Source organism: Polypterus senegalus, chromosome 2, assembly GCF_016835505.1.
Source record: "Polypterus senegalus isolate Bchr_013 chromosome 2, ASM1683550v1, whole genome shotgun sequence".
Lineage (NCBI taxonomy): Eukaryota > Metazoa > Chordata > Cladistia > Polypteriformes > Polypteridae > Polypterus > Polypterus senegalus.
This window is the reverse complement of record NC_053155.1, coordinates 256612619-256625193: the sequence shown is the minus strand read 5'-3', so window position 1 is coordinate 256625193 and position 12575 is coordinate 256612619. Positions and strand designations below refer to the sequence as shown.

At 39.2% G+C, this 12575-nt stretch overlaps 1 protein-coding gene across 2 annotated transcripts in view; it reads left to right on the top strand.

The window, feature by feature from the left end:
* uggt2 (UDP-glucose glycoprotein glucosyltransferase 2) overlaps positions 1-12575 on the top strand; it is a 652370-nt gene that overhangs the window by 148829 nt on the left and 490966 nt on the right. The window lies entirely within an intron of this gene.

Sequence of the window (12575 nt, the reverse complement as noted above, 5' to 3'; positions counted from 1 at the left end):
GTAATTCTGGGAAGCGGCCAGAATCCAACCCAGAACCTCTTGTTTTTGAGTCTGAAGTTCTTACCGCTGCACTACCCAAGCAGTCGTGTTGTATCCTAATCCGATTTCTTTTTCTTCGGTTATATTCTTGAGTAAAAGTGCACTTGTTTTGTTTTACGTATACCTTTTGTGAAAGGGTTTATTTAATAATTGGACTTCAGCCTTAACACATTATATAGTGCACTTCATATCAAAATGTTAGTACTATAACATGAAAAATGTTTGTGTTTTAGGTATGTGTTCAACATTGCTTACATTTCTCTCATTTCCTGTCATCCTGCATTTACACAGATAGTTGAAATGCACGTGTTCCAAATAACAATATGTTATTTACTTTATACAACTCCCGGTACCTAACACCCAGAAAAACAAGACTTGAGCTGGGAAAACTTTTTGAATGAGTTGAGCTGCAGTGGTGGATGGTATAGCAGGCTGCTTACTGCTTGTGCTGATCGACACATTTGCAGGAAACCAGATAAAGGTCAAGTGAACGACAGAAACAAGGTTGTAATACATAAAATGTACTAAATGATGACTAAGAAGTCAGAAGATGTCGTGTGATCAACCACAATGGACATTTGTTACATACACAGTAATTTCAAGTGTGATCACTCAACCCAATGGGTATAAGAAGAATAAGAATATAATAAAATGGACTTTTATTTTATATAGATCATTTGGGTGTAAACCAATGAACCAACCACTGTTGGGTAAATTGAGAGAGAGAGGTGTTTGGAGCATGCGCTGACTACACCCACTACATGCTGAGAGCCAAGTGCAGTAGTTGTTTATAAAATAGACCTATGCCCTTAATATTTTGATCATTCTAATCATGCCAAGACAGACTGCTGTGGAAGATGCTCCATCCTCAGCTTGGTGCTGCAGTTGTAATAAATGACATAGATAGACAAGCGTTTCTCCGGTCCGATTACTGTCTCAAAAGGTTTTATTAGAATTGTCCTGGTAGACGATAAGTTTCTTTCTTTAATTAAGATGTTGATTTCGACCACAGGTTGTGTTTAATAGTGTTTACCTGGAAGGACTGGGTGCAAGGCAGGCACTGGCTATCCATTGGGTGTCAGTCCACTTTCATAATAATACATCCACACTTGCTCACCTGTTGCCGTTATAGAGCCATAAATAAATATACAGTGCCCTCCATAATGTTTAGGATAAAGACATATTTTCCTTGATTTACTCTTCTGCTCCACAGTTTGAAATTACAAATGTAACAAATGTAAACTGTACATTGCAGATTTGAATTTAAGGGTGTTTGCATGTATTTCAGTCACACTGTAGAAATGACAACACTTTTAATATAGGGTCCCCCCATTTAATGGCAACATAATGTTTGGGACAATTGGCATCACTATGCCACTGAAAGATGATGATGCCTAGAGACCATTAGACACACTGGTAAAACCTTTGGATTACCTAAATCAACTGTCTGGAGTATCATTAAGAAGAAAGAATGCACTGGTGAGCTCAATAATCGCAAATGGATTGGTAAAGAAAAATCCCCAAATGCCTGTCCAACAGATCAGAAACAGTTCTCAGGTGGCAGAGATGTATTTTTCAGAGACTAGTGCCAACAGAAAACTTCATAAACAGGAATACAGAGGCCACACTGCAAGACTCAAACCACTAGTAAGCCACAAGGACCGGATGGCCAGATTACAGTTTGCGAAAATGTACTTAGAATTCTTGAAAAAAGTCTTCTGGACTGATGAGACAAAGAAGATCCTGTATCAGAGTAATGGCAAGAGCAAAGTGTGGAGATGAAAAGGATTACCTGGAACCACAAACTGAGTGCCATGCCTTAGGTTGTGATGTATGTTTAAGTGTAGAGGTTAATTAGATAAACTAGACATAGTTCAGCACAACAAAACAATTTGTTGTCTTTCACCCATGAAAGAAGATGATGGACTGATTTTCCAAAAGTAATACTCTATATTTCAATCCTAAATCTGTACAGATCACCATCTGCAATCAAGATTGATGTGATTTTTCATATAGCCATGCCTTTTAACATAAACATGTAGCCATACTTTGAGGCTACCAATAACTAAGACACTTAAAATGAGAGGGGGGTGAAATCATTCTAGATGTTTAAATCCGGAAGAATTTGGTAGAGACTGTATATTCTTTTGATTGAGTTGCAATACCGTGGAGCCCGGGAGATCGACACTTCCGCCACACCTGGGAATGTGGAGGGAATACCTTCCAGGGACGCCCGGAGTGCTTCTGGGTGCAAGGGCAGCACTTCCTGGTGTGGTGAAGGAAGAACGTCATCAAGCACCTGGAGCTCATCCGGGGGGAAATAAAAGGGGCCGCCTTCCTACAGTCGGGGAGCTAGAGTCGGGAGTAGGATCAGGACGAAGCTCCCAGGACAGGAGGAAAAATGCGGCCCTCGGACATTGGAGAAGCCTGTGTTGAGGAATGTTTGGTGCGGGAGCACTGTGTGCTGTGTGGGACTTTTATGGAGAACAAATAGTTTAATAAACTTGTGGCAGTGACATCTCGTGTCTTTCTGTGTGTGCTCGGGCTGTCTATCACACTTGTTATAATTAAAAACATGAACCAAGTGATCAAATACTTTTCACACAAATTTTGCATCAGATTCAAAAACGATTCAAAACTGTCTATTTTTCCATTCTTCTTGTTTCGATAGCCCAGACTGATGCATCAAAAAGGTTAGCAAAAGTCTGTTTGGTCAGACCTATTTGCCAGTAGTTACAAACCATATTTTGGGTAACAATGGTGTATGAATGGCTTGGTTGATGATCTGCATAGCCGTATGCAGCAGCTGTTTGGGATATTAGCTAATGAATGCATTATAAGGATGTTACTGTTGCAGTTGGAAATGCTTCTCCTGTTGTTGCTTCTATAACAGCAGCCCATTCCAGCAACAAGTCGACACTGAAGAGAATGAAATCTTCATTTACATCGCCAGCTTCCACCTGTAAAACGATAAAGTGGATCTCCTGTCTTACCAATGCCATTCTCCATCTTTAGCGCTGGCTGAACACACTCATAATTGGAATGGCTTTTACACTAAACTTTGATGCCCTTTGCCCCACCTCTTGACAGTGATTTGTCATTTTAATAGGATTAATGAATGGTCTTGAATAGAAATGCAATACACTCAGAGAAGATGATAAGTGAAATGCAGTATGTTTGCTTTGCTTTTAGTTATGACACATAATCTATGGACATGAATTAAAATGCAAAACAAATTTGTATTGCATTTTAAACTGACACAAAAATTCTGTGCTGTAGTGAAAAACAATCAACCAATTGGTTATGTTTTTAATTATGACATGATAAAACTGCCAAAATTAAATACACCGTGTGCATATGCATTACATTGCAGTGTAGTTAACATATTGGATTCTATTTAATTTTGGTACAAATAATCTTATGTATAACTGGAATATGGAATATTAGTTAAGGATTTTTGTGCCTTTGCAAATAAAATCAATATTTATTGATTTAGTGATGAGTATGCCATCTGAAGACAGGCAGTGTTCTCTATAGTTGCCAGCTTTTAAGCTTCTGCGTTATGATGTTTACATTTTAATGGTACCAGAAAATTTCAGTGAAAAGAAGAAGTTATTCCCTTTTTCAGGCTGACAAAGTGAGTATGTTGCCCAGAGGGGACTGGGTGGTCTCATGGTCTGGAATCCGTACAGATTTTATTTTTTTCTCCAGCCGTCTGGAGTTTTTTTTTTGTTTGTTTTTTCTGTCCCCCCTGGCCATTGGACCTTACTCTTATTCAATGTTGATTTATTTTGTTTTCTTATTGTGTCTTTTATTTTTCTATTCTTTATTATGTAAAGCACTTTGAGCTACTGTTTGTATGAAAATGTGCTATATAAATAAATGTTGTTGTTGTTGTATGTTTTTTGTGATGTAAAGATCACTTCAGTCCAATTTGTAATCTCAACGGTTAGCAGTTCAAAGGCATTTGTATTTTGATATCAACCATTTATCTAAGGTAAAAAAAGGGTAAAACACATATGTCTGCAAAAGCCTATAATATATTTTTAATATAATGTGCATACATTAATTTTTCCAAAATTACTTCTGATTTCTTTATAGTCTTATGATTCTTGTATAGTATTGAGATCTTTTGTAGGTTTTATTGTGGGGCCTTTTTTTTTTTTTTTACTTATAATGAAGCACAGTTTTGCATATTACATATCAGCTAAAACAGAGAAAAATAATAATAAACAATGGTAAATTTCATTTATTTTTATGGTGGTTTATTTTTTCTTAAACAATTTTGATACAGGTTCATTCTTTAGGATTAATAGTTTCAGCAATAGTGCTGAAATAGAATAAAGCTGAGAAAATATCATACACCTTCTCAATGGCTTGTGAATATATATCATTCTATTCTGAAGCGGGAAGTAGTTTCTGTAATACTAAAAAGTTCATAGTAAAACTGCAGTTCAGGGAGGACTATTCTTTACATAGGATTGTCATAATATTAAGCTGTTAGAAAATATTGACAATACTTTGCCACCAGAAATCACAAAATAGAAAAATATATGCAAATAACAAAGGAGAATCCCAGCAACAGCACAGCAGTCGTGTCTAAAGATGCACCGTTTAAGCAAGTAGGTTACAAGAAATCATTCACAATGCTCTCTTGGAAGCTACTTAATGCCACCCTCCTTCAAATAGATGAAAAGCTATTGTGCCAAATGAAGCATTGCTTGAAGTTTACTTAGCTCCGAGGATAAAAAAAAATCCAAATAAAAATACTTGATAGTGTTTTTCTGGTTGTAAAGTCATGTAAATGTGTAAAGAATGCAAGTTGTAACTGATATGTCTTACTTTTCTACATCTATCCTTTTGGTATTAATGCAAGTGTTATAAAAATGGTAACATTAATGATCTGAACTATAATAACTACAACTTTTTTGTATATACAGAGAAGCAGTAAATCAGTTTTCTCAAACCTGACTGTTACTTGTCAGTTTTACCAAGTGTCAGATAATTTACCAGGCTCACATTCTAAATATCATTTATACATGTTTTTCCTTACAGTCCGTATTTTAGATGTACATATATTTACATATATTATCATGACTTTATGTTTTACAACTATTGAACTGAAAACACAATTATTACTGGTTGTACAAGTGAATCTTTTAAAATTCCCAATTATGTTAATTTGAACTACGGTTTGTTTGGAGCACAGTCTTTTAAAACCAGTGCCTAATTATGAACTACATAATTCAATGTGAATTGTAGAGTACACTGGTACAGGGGTCATTGGAGGATACAGGGTAGAGAACTTAATTACACTTAACTCTTTAATGTCCATGTAAAGCCCATTACACACTGCCACTCTAATCATGGATGTAACCTGCATTTTCCAATTCAGATTGTGGTACTATGCATTGGGAAATATGCCTTGTATACTTTGGAAAATTGTTATTTTGATTTAGAATTTGCCCAATTTTCCATGTAAACTAAGAGTTTAGGAAGCAGAAGACAGACTGCACTGCAATCTTCTTTGGAGGGGATGCTGAGTAGAGGATGAGTTGAATTACATTGGCCATACTGATGAACTGAAGTAGAGAACAACACATTTCAGCTGTTGTCAACAAGACTCACCTTTGCCTGTACTAGTAGTGGGAGTGCCTGTTGATCTGGTACACAAGATGAAATCTGTCTTGCAGTAGTATGGATTTTGAGAAAACTTTTTTATTGTTATGCTAAAATTTGTGAAAATCTTGCAAAAACTTTTAAAGCACATGAGATAAAGAATGAAGCTTTATTTTTATTGGTTAAAGAGAGATACATATCTGCGGTTGAATGATAAGTAGCATTTAACACTAGAATTACCGAAGCCTACGAAAAAATCTTGTAATCCCGGCCCACCTTAAATTCCTTTCCACCACTCTGTCAGTGTCTTTTGTGTTGTAAATGTATCGATCAGCACAAGCAGCCTGCTATCCCATCCCCTCACCCACAGCTGCAGTTCAATTTGCAAAGAACATTTTCAGTGATCAGTGTTTATCTTGGAGTGAAGTGCCTGTAGTTGTAGAGAGTAGTATTGTCATTTGGAATACAGTACACCGTAAAAATTCGTGGGGGTTATGTTCCTAAAGCACCTGCGAATTGTGCAAAACCGTGACTTTTAGATGTGGTTAAAAAAATGCCTTTTAAATGCCTATTTTTTTAGTTTAACACTAGAATTATCAGAGCCTACGAAAAAACTCGTAAATCCGTCCCACCTTAAATCGCTTCTTAAAATCGTTCACAGCTCTCCACCAGCGTCTTTTGTCATCTAAATGTGCTGATAAAAATCAGGCTATTCCATCCCCCCACCGACTTAGAACGTGCACAAACGTCTCCCAGTTCATGCCTTGATTGATTTTCTGGGATTTAAGTGGAGTTTTAGACTGGAAATAATAGATCGTTGTTTGGAACACACGCATTTCATGTCTGTTCCGTTTCTACAGTAATCTGTGTAAACACATTGTTAAAACAGAAACGTTTTTATATTCTACTAGTAGATGACAAAATGTAGGCATAAACTATATAATGTATGAAGCCTGAAGTATCAAACAAATACTTTCACTAAAGCTACAAATCTAACACAACAATTGCGCTTTTATTCAAAAATATAACTGCAGAAACAAAAAGCCGCCTTAACATGCGACATTGACACCTGTTTATTATGGCTGTCTCCGTGGCGCAATAGAATCAGCTGCTGACTAGGAATCAAAAGGTCTCAAGTTCGATTCTGCACCACTCCGTTTTGAGAAGTAAACTGCTCTTAGTCTTACTATTTTAGAATAAAAACATACATTTGAGAACATACGTTTCAGTCTGTAACAGCCGGTGTAATTTATGATACTTGTAAAGGTTAGCTTTGTTTTTTTTTTTTTTAGTCAGTTTTATTATCTCAGCCGCGTTCACGAGCCCAAGCACACCACACCCCCGCATCTTTTCACATAGATGTGCTGTAACAGAGGTAAACTCAGCTCCCTTCTACATCGGAGCAAGAATGCACATACCATTGCTTGCATACTAAAGTGTCAGCAGGCACTTTTCGTGGCATTACACATGTATTTTTTGAGCATGCCCTCTGCACACTACTTGTGACTTTAGGCTTTAGGAAGTAAGTAAATAAATGAAGGTAAATCGTGTCATAAAATGATTTCTTCAAAACGTCGAATGTTATTTATTTGGCACGGACATGTCTGCATGCACTTTTTGTGGCATTACACATGTATTTTTTGAGCATGTCCGTGTCTGGTCTGGAGAATAAAAGGAATAGAAAAATTGGGAGATTTCAACACAGGTGCTGACGTAAGGGCCAATTTCAGGTCACTGAATGCTTTGTCCACTGAATCGTCCCATACCACTTTTAAAGGCGCTCGTTTCTTCGTTAAATTCGATAGTGGCGAAGCAATTTCAGAGAAGTGCGGTACAAAATGGTGATAGTAACCCAGCAGCCCTAAAAATGCTTGAACCTGCCTCTTATTCATCGGACGGGGCCAATTCATGATGGCATCAATTTTATTACATTGTGGTTTAACAGTACCCCCACCCACCACGTAGCCTAAATATTTGGCTACTTTCAATCCGAAGAAACATTTCTTCGGATTAATATGAAGCCCTGCTGACGCTAGTGTGGAGAGGACTGCTTTAACCTGGGATACATGATCCTTCCATGTGCCGGAATAAATGACCAAATCATCCAAGTAGGCGGCACTATAGGAATTATGGGGCCGAAGCAATGTATCCACCAGACGTTGAAAAGTAGCTGGTGCCCCGTGCAAACCAAAAGGAAGAACCTTGTATTGCCAATGTCCACTGGGTGTACTAAAAGCGTTTTTTTCTTTAGCGGAGTCCGTTAAGGGAACTTGCCAATACCCTTTAGTCATGTCAAGAGTAGTTAGGAATCGAGCGTTCCCTAACCGATCAAGTAAATCATCCACTCGCGGCATGGGATACGCATTGAATTTAGAGACCTGATTAAGTCGTCAGAAGTCGTTGCAAAACCTCCACGAGCCATCAGATTTAGAAACTAGTACAATTGGACTAGACCAAGGAATATAGCTTTCTTCAATAACCCCTAGTCCCAGCATTTGTCTAATTTCTAGCTCTACTTCCACTTTCTTTGCCTCCGGGAGCCTGTAAGGTCTCTCTCTGACAATCAGTCCGGGGTCCGTAATGATGTCATGAACAATCAACGCAGTACGTCCGGGTGTCTCGTCCACAACTTTAGGGAAAGGCAAGATAGCCCGTTCGAGATCTTGTCGTTGTTCAGATGTCAAATCAGGACCAAAATTAAGATGTGCACATGACATTAAAATAGAACGAGGTTGTCTGGAGGAGGGATCAATGTCCCTGTCCTTCAAACGGTTTCAGTAGATTTATATGATACACTCGTTCGATGATTAGGTTGTTTAACCAAATAGTCCACGGGTCCTTTTCTTTTCTTTATTTCATATGGACCTTGCCAGTGTGCCAACAATTTTAAATGGGAGGTTGGGACGAGCACCATTACATGATCACCCTTGGACAAACTCCCGAATGGTGGTGTTTCTATTATAATAACGAGACTGCGCTGCTTGTGCTTTTTTTTAAATTGTCTTTTAAAATAGGTCTAATTTTATCAAGTCTATCACGTAATTGCGCGATATATTAGAGAAAATTTGAAGTAGGGAGGACCTCCTCTTCCCATCCTTCTTTTAACATATCCAAAAGCCCTCGGGGTTGTCTCCCATATAATAACTCAAAAGAAGAGAAACCTGTAGAGGTCTGTGGGACTTCCCGGTATGCAAACAAAACAAGGGAAGCAACTGATCCTAGTTTCTTCCATCCTCGCTAACTACCTTACGTAACATCTGTTTTTATGTTTGATTAAAACGCTATACCAACCCGTCAGTTTGGGGATGATAGACTGACGTTTTCAGATGTTTTATACGGTGTAATTTAGCAATTTCCCTGAACGTCTCTGAAGTGAAAGGAGTCCCTTGGTCTGTTAAAACCTCTTTGGGGATCCCAACACGAGCGAATATCCCTACTAACTCCCGTGCGATGGTTTTTGTACTAGCTGAGCGCAAAGGAACAGCTTCTGGAAAGCGAGTGGCATAATCAACTAATACTAAAATATATTTAAATCCTTTTAACGAGGGTTCTAAAGGTCCTACGAGGTCTATTCTGACTCTTTCAAATGGAATATCAATAAGGGGAAGGGGAACAAGAGAAGCTTGAGTCCGTCTGGGAATCTGGCGAGGTTGACACTCCGGACAAGAAGCTCAAAATCACCGGACCTCCTCATTAATTCCCAGCCAATAAAATCGGAGTTTTATCGAAGCCCAAATGGGCTCCTAGAAGGTGAGCATGTGCTAATTCACACACTTGTCGGCAAAAAGTGCGTGGGATTAACAATGATGCTCGCACTTCACCCCCATGTTCTGCCACTCGGTATAACAAATCATTTTTAATAACAAAGAACGGCGTGGGTGGCATGGGATTCAGAGTTGTATAACCCTCGGTGGACACTATACCATTCCTGGCAAACTTTAAGGAATCATCGTTCCACTGTTCTCTTTTAAAGGATGAGGGTATTAGAAGGAATTGGGACGTTAAAGCTTGAATTGGGTCTTGCGCGACCTCAAGTGGAGGGACTATTGCCTCCACATCCTCCACGTTAACTGTATTAGCTCCCGCAGAGGACGATGGGACATCGATTTCTTTGCACTGGGTGCTAGTATCAGCCCGTGCTACTGAGAGACATGACGTGGAGGCAGTCGGATCAGTCTGTTCCATCATTAAGACTAAATATTTCTTCGTTACAGTTACGTTTTTACTGCTGATAATTCTTATTCCAGTCCCTACCAAGTATAACTGGAAACTGAGGATACGGTAACAGAGCCATGGCCATATTTGTCAGATTTACAACTACTGTCACGATACATCTGGCTGTTTTATAATACCGGATATCTCCGTGAATACATTTTAGAGTTTTTATTTTAGTCCATTGTTGCGGTAAAATGAAACTGGTAGCAACAATAGAAATGTTACTCCCGGAATCAAACATTGCCTTTACCTTTCTGCCATTTATAATAACTGCACCTGTATAGGGAAGAGACAAAGGGTTATTCACGGTGGCACAGTACCTTTCTCCCCTTACCAACGAACAATCCATTGGTTCAAAGGAGCAGTTAGGAGACAGATGTCCAACCTCCCCACACTTGTAACAGCGGGGAAGATTGGCTGGTCAGTCCCATCTACGGACGGCAGGTTCGGGAGCTTGTTGGGGGGACTCAGGAGCTGCCCCACGTGCCTGTTGGGTTCGGCGAGAGAACCGTTCTGATTGCCCCGATTTGCAAGCCGCCCAACGATGCTCCACAATTTTTATTAGAGAATCCATGTCATCGTAATTGTGTTTCTGGACTTGCTGGGCTATGTGTTCGGGGAGGGCATGAAAGGACTCACACGCCAGTAGCTCGGCCATCTTATGTGAATTATTGATGTCGGGCCGTAGCCATCGACAGACCTTTCCCCAGGCTTCAAAGCCCTGGGTTCTCAGTGGCCTCGCAGGGTCCAATTGCCACTCCCTCCATTCTCTTGCCTGCTGCTCCGGAGTTACACCGTAGCGCTTAAAGACCTCTAGTTTGAGAGCGCCATAATCGGTAGCCTGCTCCTCAGTTAAATCATAATAGGCCCTCTGCGCCGTTCCCTTCAAGTCGGGAGCCAGTTGGTACGCCCACTCCGACCTCGGCCATGTGTTCCGCTTAGCGGTACGCTCGTATGGAGGACTATTTCGGACAAAATTAAATAAATAAATACATGCGCAAATAAATGAAAGTATTGTGAAATGTGTGGATAAATAAATGTATCATGAAATGAAGCTTTAATAAATAAATGTATCATGAAATGAGAGCATAAATAAATAAATGTGTCACGAAATATGTTTTTCGTTGCTTATTTATTTCATTTTGTCCATAACATTCCTGCAAACCGTCTTGAAATACAACTTGAAAATAAAACTGTCACTTTCACTCGTCAAAGTTGAGAGAGTGGGCTCTAACACGCCCTCTAGTTACTGATTGGTGAATCGATAGCACAAGAATTAATTAGAAAAATGTTTACAACTGCCGATGAAATGGATTCTGCCGAAGATATTACGTATTTCAGAGAGAGAATTGAAGATTTATCAGAAGAAATTACAATGTTGGCGGCCCTTTTAGACTCCGATATAGATTAAACTATTTTTGAAATTATCAAAGAACAGGTGGAACGGACTCTACTACACTCTAGTTCAGGTGATGCAGTACCCTGCTCTGGATGTCCATCCTTTGACATTCCAGCTAAGTCAATAGAACACCTTCTGTTATGCGGTTTAAAAGTACGACAGATTGCAGATCCATATGGTGTATCAGAGAAGACGATCACAAGGCAAATGAGCCAGTTTGATATACGGTAAGCTGCAACGGCTGTATTAGTTTAGGTACTTTAACATGGAATGCCCAAAGCAGCTCCAAATAATATTTTGAACTGAACAACTTTGCCACTGATCAGAGCTGTAGAGTTGTTAGAAAAAGTAGCTGTGAATATGCACCTGACTTTATACTCGTAAAACAAGGGTCAAATACTCGGTTCAAAAAAAATATATATATATATATATACATACACAGTGGTGTGAAAAACTATTTGCCCCCTTTCTGATTTCTTATTCTTTTGCATGTTGTCAGACAAAATGTTTATGATCATCAAACACATTTAACCATTAGGCAAATATAACACAAGTAAACACAAAATGCAGTTTTTAAATGATGGTTTTTATTATTTAGGGAGAAAAAATCCAAACCTACATGGCCCTGTGTGAAAAAGTAATTGCCCCCTTGTTAAAAAATAACCTAACTGTGGTGTATCACACCTGAGTTCAATTTTAGTAGCCACCCCAGGCCTGATTACTGCCACACCTGTTTCAATCAAGAAATCACTTAAATAGGAGCTGCCTGACACAGAGAAGTAGACCAAAAGCACCTCAAAAGCTAGACATCATGCCCAGATCCAAAGAAATTCAGGAACAAATGAGAACAGAAGTAATTGAGATCTATCAGTCTGGTAAAGGTTATAAAGCCATTTCTAAAGTTTGGGACTCCAAGCGAACCACACTGAGAGCCATTATCCACAAATGGCAAAAACATGGAACAGTGGTGAACCTTCCCAGGAGTGGCCGGCCGACCAAAATTACCCCAAGAGCGCAGAGCGACTCATCCGAGAGGTCACAAAGACCCCAGGACAACGCGTCTAAAGAACTGCAGGCCTCACTTGCCTCAATTAAGGTCAGTGTTCACGACTCCACCGTAAGAAAGAGACTGGGCATAAACGGCCTGCATGGCAGATCTCCAAGACGCAAACCACTGTTAAGCAAAAAGAACATTAGGGCTCGTCTCAATTTTGCTAAGAAACATCTCAATGATTGCCAAGACTTTTGGGAAAATACCTTGCGGACTGAGACAAAAGTTGAACTTTTTGGAAGGCAAATGTCC